At 39.3% G+C, this 5,078-nt stretch overlaps 1 non-coding gene across 1 annotated transcript; it reads left to right on the top strand.

Moving 5' to 3' along the window:
• Positions 1-1,054: 1,054 nt before the first annotated feature.
• Positions 1,055-1,162, top strand: LOC130964424 (small nucleolar RNA R71). The gene has a single exon (XR_009080519.1). It is a non-coding gene; the product is annotated as a small nucleolar RNA R71 (small nucleolar RNA).
• Positions 1,163-5,078: the final 3,916 nt, after the last annotated feature.

Raw genomic sequence — 5,078 nt, 5'->3', positions numbered from 1 at the left:
GCAAGGGAAGTTCATCTTCCCAAGTCTCATTTCCAAATAACTTGTCATTTAGCTTCATGATTGCTCCAAGGTATTTAGCAACTTGCTCTTCATTGACATACTCATCCTCTTCAGAGGAAGAATACTCATCAGAGCTCATGAAAGGCAGAAGTAAGTCCAATGGAATCTCTATGGTCTCATTTTGAGACTCGGATTCCCATGGTTCCTCATTGGGGAACTCAGAGGGGATTGGTGCACGCCCATTGAGGTCTTCCTCAGTGGCGTCCACCTCCTCTCTTTCCTCTCCATATTCGGCCATGTTTATGGCCTTGCACTCTCCTTTTGGATTTTCTTCTGTATTACTTGGGAGAGTACTAGGAGGGAGTTCAGTAACTTTCTTGCTCAGCTGACCCACTTGTCCTTCCAAATTTCTGATGGAGGACCTTGTTTCATTCATGAAACTTTGAGTGGTCTTTATTAGATCAGAGACTATTGTTGCTAAGTCAGAAGTACTCTGCTTAGAACTCTCTGTCTGTTGCTGAGAAGATGATGGAAAAGGTTTGTTATTGCCAAGCCTGTTTCTTCCACCATTATTATTGAAACCTTGTTGAGGTCTCTCTTGATTCTTCCATGAGAAATTTGGTTGATTTCTCCATGAAGAATTATAGGTGTTTCCATAGGGTTCTCCTAGGTAATTTACCTCTTCCATTGAAGGGTTCTCAGGATCATAGGCTTCTTCCTCAGATGAAGCTTCCTTAGCACTGCCAGGTGCATTTTGCATTCCAGACAGACTTTGAGAAATCAAATTGACTTGTTGAGTCAATATCTTGTTCTGAGCCAGTATGGCATTCAGAGTGTCAATCTCAAGAACTCCTTTCTTCTGACTAGTCCCATTGTTCACAGGATTCCTTTCAGAAGTGTACATGAATTGGTTATTTGCAACCATTTCAATTAGCTCTTGAGCCTCTGCAGGCGTCTTCTTCAGATGAAGAGATCCTCCAGCAGAGCTATCCAAAGACATCTTGGATAGTTCAGAGAGACCATCATAGAAAATGCCTATGATGCTCCATTCAGAAAGCATGTCTGAGGGACATCTTCTGATTAATTGTTTGTATCTTTCCCAAGCTTCATAGAGGGATTCTCCATCCTTCTGTCTGAAGGTTTGGACTTCCACTCTAAGCTTACTCCATCTTTGAGGTGGAAAGAACTTTGCCAAGAAGGCATTGACTAGCTTTTTCCAAGAGTCCAGGCTTTCTTTAGGTTGAGAATCCAACCATATTCTAGCTCTGTCTCTTACAGCAAAAGGGAATAGCATCAGTCTATAGACCTCAGGGTCAACCCCATTAGTCTTGACTGTGTCACAAATTTGCAAGAATTCAGCTAAGAACTGATGAGGATCTTCCATTGGAAGTCCATGGAACTTGCAATTCTGTTGCATTAGAGAAACTAATTGAGGCTTAAGCTCAAAGTTGTTTGCTCCAATGGCAGGGATAGAGATGCTTCTCCCATAGAAATCAGGAGTAGGTGCAGTGAAGTCACCCAGCACCTTCCTTGCATTGTTGGCATTGTTGTTGTTTTCGGCTGCCATGGGTTCTTCTTCCTTGAAGAATTCGGTCAGGTCCTCAACAGAGAGTTGTGCTTTAGCTTCTCTTAGCTTTCGCTTCAAGGTTCTCTCAGGTTCAGGGTCAGCTTCAACAAGAATGCCTTTGTCTCTGCTCCTGCTCATATGAAAGAGAAGAGAAAAAGAAAAATGTGGAATCCTCTATGTCACAGTATAGAGATTCCTTAAAGTGTCAGAGGAAAAGAAAAATAGAAGAAAGAAGGTAGAAGAATTCGAACTTGATGAGATAGAGTTCGAATTGTGCATTAAGAAGGAGTAGTACTCCATAAATAAAAGGATGTGAGAGAGAGGGAAGAGGATTTTCGAAAATTAAATTAAGAAAATTTTAAAAAAATATTTTGAAAAATTGATTGATAATTTTCGAAAATTGAAGTTGGAGGAGAAATCAAGTGATTTTTGAAAAAGATTTGAAATTAGAAGTCAAAAAGATTTGATTAAAAACTATTTTGAAAAAGATGTGGTTGAGAATATATGATTGGTTTTAAAAAAAATGTGATTGAGAAGATATGATTTGAAAACAATTTTAAAAGATATGTTTTGAAAATTATTTTAAAAGATTTGATTTTGAAAATTAGTGACTTGCCTAACAAGAAAAGATATGATTCAAACATTAAACCTTTCTCAACAGAAAAGGTAACAAATTTGAGATGTTCAATCAAATCATTAATTGTTAGGAAGTATCTTTGAAAAAGGAAAGAAATTGATTTTGAAAACATTTGATTGAAAAGATATGATTTGAAAAAGATTTGATTTGAAAAAACTTTGAAAACTTGAAAAAAATTGATTTTGAAAACAAAATCTTCCTCCTAGCACCATCCTGGCGTTAAACGCCCAGAATGGTATACATTCTGGCGTTTAACGCCCAAAATGCTACCTCTTTGGGCGTTAAACGCCCAACCAGGTACCCTGGCTGGCGTTTAAACGCCAGTCTGTCTTCTTCACTGGGCATTTTTGAATGCTCAGCTTTTTCTGTATAATTCCTCTGCAGTATGTTCTGAATCTTCAATTCTTTGTATCATTGACTTGAAAAGACACAAATTAAAAATATTTTTGGGTTTTTAATAATCAAAATGCAACAAGAATCAAATAACAATGCATGCAAGACACCAAACTTAGCAGTTTGTATACTACTGACACTAACAAAATAAAAATGCTCATGAGACACATAAGATACTCAAGTCAATAGAATTCAAAGATCAAAACAAAGAAATACATGCATGGATTCGAAAAATATAACAAAAACATGCATTTGACACCAGACTTAAGATGAGACTCTAGACTCAAACAAGAAATATTTTTTTGGATTTTATGATTTTATAATTTTTTTATGTTTTTCGAAAATTAAGTGGAAAAAGATATCAAAATTCTTAATGAGAATTCCAGGAATCAGTACAATGCTAGTCTAAGACTCCGGTCCAGGAATTAGACATGGCTTCACAGCCAGCCAAGCTTTCAAAGAAAGCTTCGGTCCAAAACACTAGACATGACCAAAGGTCAGCCAAGCCTTAGCAGATCACTGCTCCAAAAGCAAAATTGATGAAAATCAACAAGCTCTTGTGGTGATAAGTTGAAACCTCGGTCCAATGAGATTAGACATGGCTTCTCAGCCAGCCAGACTTCAACAAATCATCATGAAACTCTAGAATTCATCTTCAAGAATTTCGAAAAAAAATAAATACCTAATCTAAGCAACAAGATGAACCGTCAGTTGTCCAAACTAGAACAATCCCAGGCATTGTTAACAAAAGCTTGCTCAAAACTTGAACAATCCCCGGCAACGGCGCCAAAAACTTGGTGCGCGAAATTGTGAACAATACTTTTTCACAACTCTCATAATCCCCGGTAATGGCTCCACAAACGTGGTAGCTCAATATCATGGCATTACACAACTTCGCACAACTAACCAGCAAGTGCACTGGGTCGTCCAAGTAATACCTTACGTGAGTAAGGGTCGATCCCACGGAGATTGTTAGTATTGAAGCAAGCTATGGTCATCTTGTAAATCTTAGTCAGGAAAACTCAAATGTATATGATGATGAATGAAAATAACATAAAGATAAAGATAGTGATACTTATGCAATTCATTGGTAGGAACTTCAGATAAGCGCATGAAGATGCCTTCCCTTCCGTCTCTCTGCTTTCCTACTGCCTTCATCCAATCCTTCTTACTCCTTTCCATGGCAAGCTCATGTAGGGTTTCACTGTTGTCAGCAGCTACCTCCCATCCTCTCAGTGAAAATACGTCCCTGATGCTCTGTCACAGCATAGGCTAATCATCTGTCGGTTCTCGTTCAGGCCGGAATAATATCCATCGATACTTTTGCGTCTGTCACTAACGCCCTAGCCTGCTAGGAGTTTGAAGCACGTCACAGTCATTCAATCATTGAATCCTACTCAGAATACCACAGACAAGGTTAGACCTTCCGGATTCTCTTGAATGCCGCCATCAGTTCTTGCCTATACCACGAAGACTCTGATCTCACGGAATGGTTGGCTCGTTTGTCAGGCGAGCACTCGGTTGTCAGGCGATCAACCATGCATCGTGCAATCAGGAATCCAAGAGATATTCACTAAGCCTCAGATGCTTGTAGAACAAGAGTGGTTGTCAGTCACTTTGTTCATGAGTGAGAATGGTGATGGGCGTCAATCATCACCTTCATCATGTTGAAGAACAAGTGATATCTTGGACAAAGAACAAGCGGAATTGAATGGAAGAACAATAGTAATTGCATTAATACTCGAGGTACAGCAGAGCTCCACACCTTAATCTATGGTGTGTAGAAACTCCACCGTTGAAAATACATAAGAACAAGGTCTAGGCATGGCCGAGAGGCCAGCCTCCCAAAGTGATCAAAAGATCTAAAGAAAAAGGTTCCAAAGATCAGATGATGATTAATACAATAGTAAAAGGTCCTACTTATAGAAAACTAGTAGCCTAAGGTGTACAGAAATGAGTAAATGACATAAAAATCCACTTCCGGGCCCACTTGGTGTGTGCTTGGGCTGAGCAATGAAGCATTTTTCGTGTAGAGACTCTTCTTGGAGTTAAACGCCAGCTTTGGTGCCAGTTTGGGCGTTTAACTCCCATTTGGGTGCCAGTTCCAGCGTTTAACGCTGGGATTTCTTGAGGTGACTTTGAACGCCGGTTTGGGCCATCAAATCTTGGGCAAAGTATGGACTATTATATATTGCTGGAAAGCCCAGGATGTCTACTTTCCAACGCCGTTGAGAGCGCGCCAATTGGGCTTCTGTAGCTCCAGAAAATCCACTTCGAGTGCAGGGAGGTCAGAATCCAACAGCATCTGCAGTCCTTTTTGGTCTCTGAATCAGATTTTTGCTCAGGTCCCTCAATTTCAGCCAGAAAATACCTGAAATCACAGAAAAACACACAAACTCATAGTGAAGTCCAGAAAAGTGAATTTTAACTAAAAACTAATAAAAATATACTAAAAACTAACTAGATCATACCAAAAACATA

This window comes from Arachis stenosperma, chromosome 2 (assembly GCF_014773155.1).
Source record: "Arachis stenosperma cultivar V10309 chromosome 2, arast.V10309.gnm1.PFL2, whole genome shotgun sequence".
NCBI lineage: Eukaryota > Viridiplantae > Streptophyta > Magnoliopsida > Fabales > Fabaceae > Arachis > Arachis stenosperma.
Note: the sequence above shows the minus strand (reverse complement) of the source record. Positions and strands in the feature narration are given on the sequence as shown.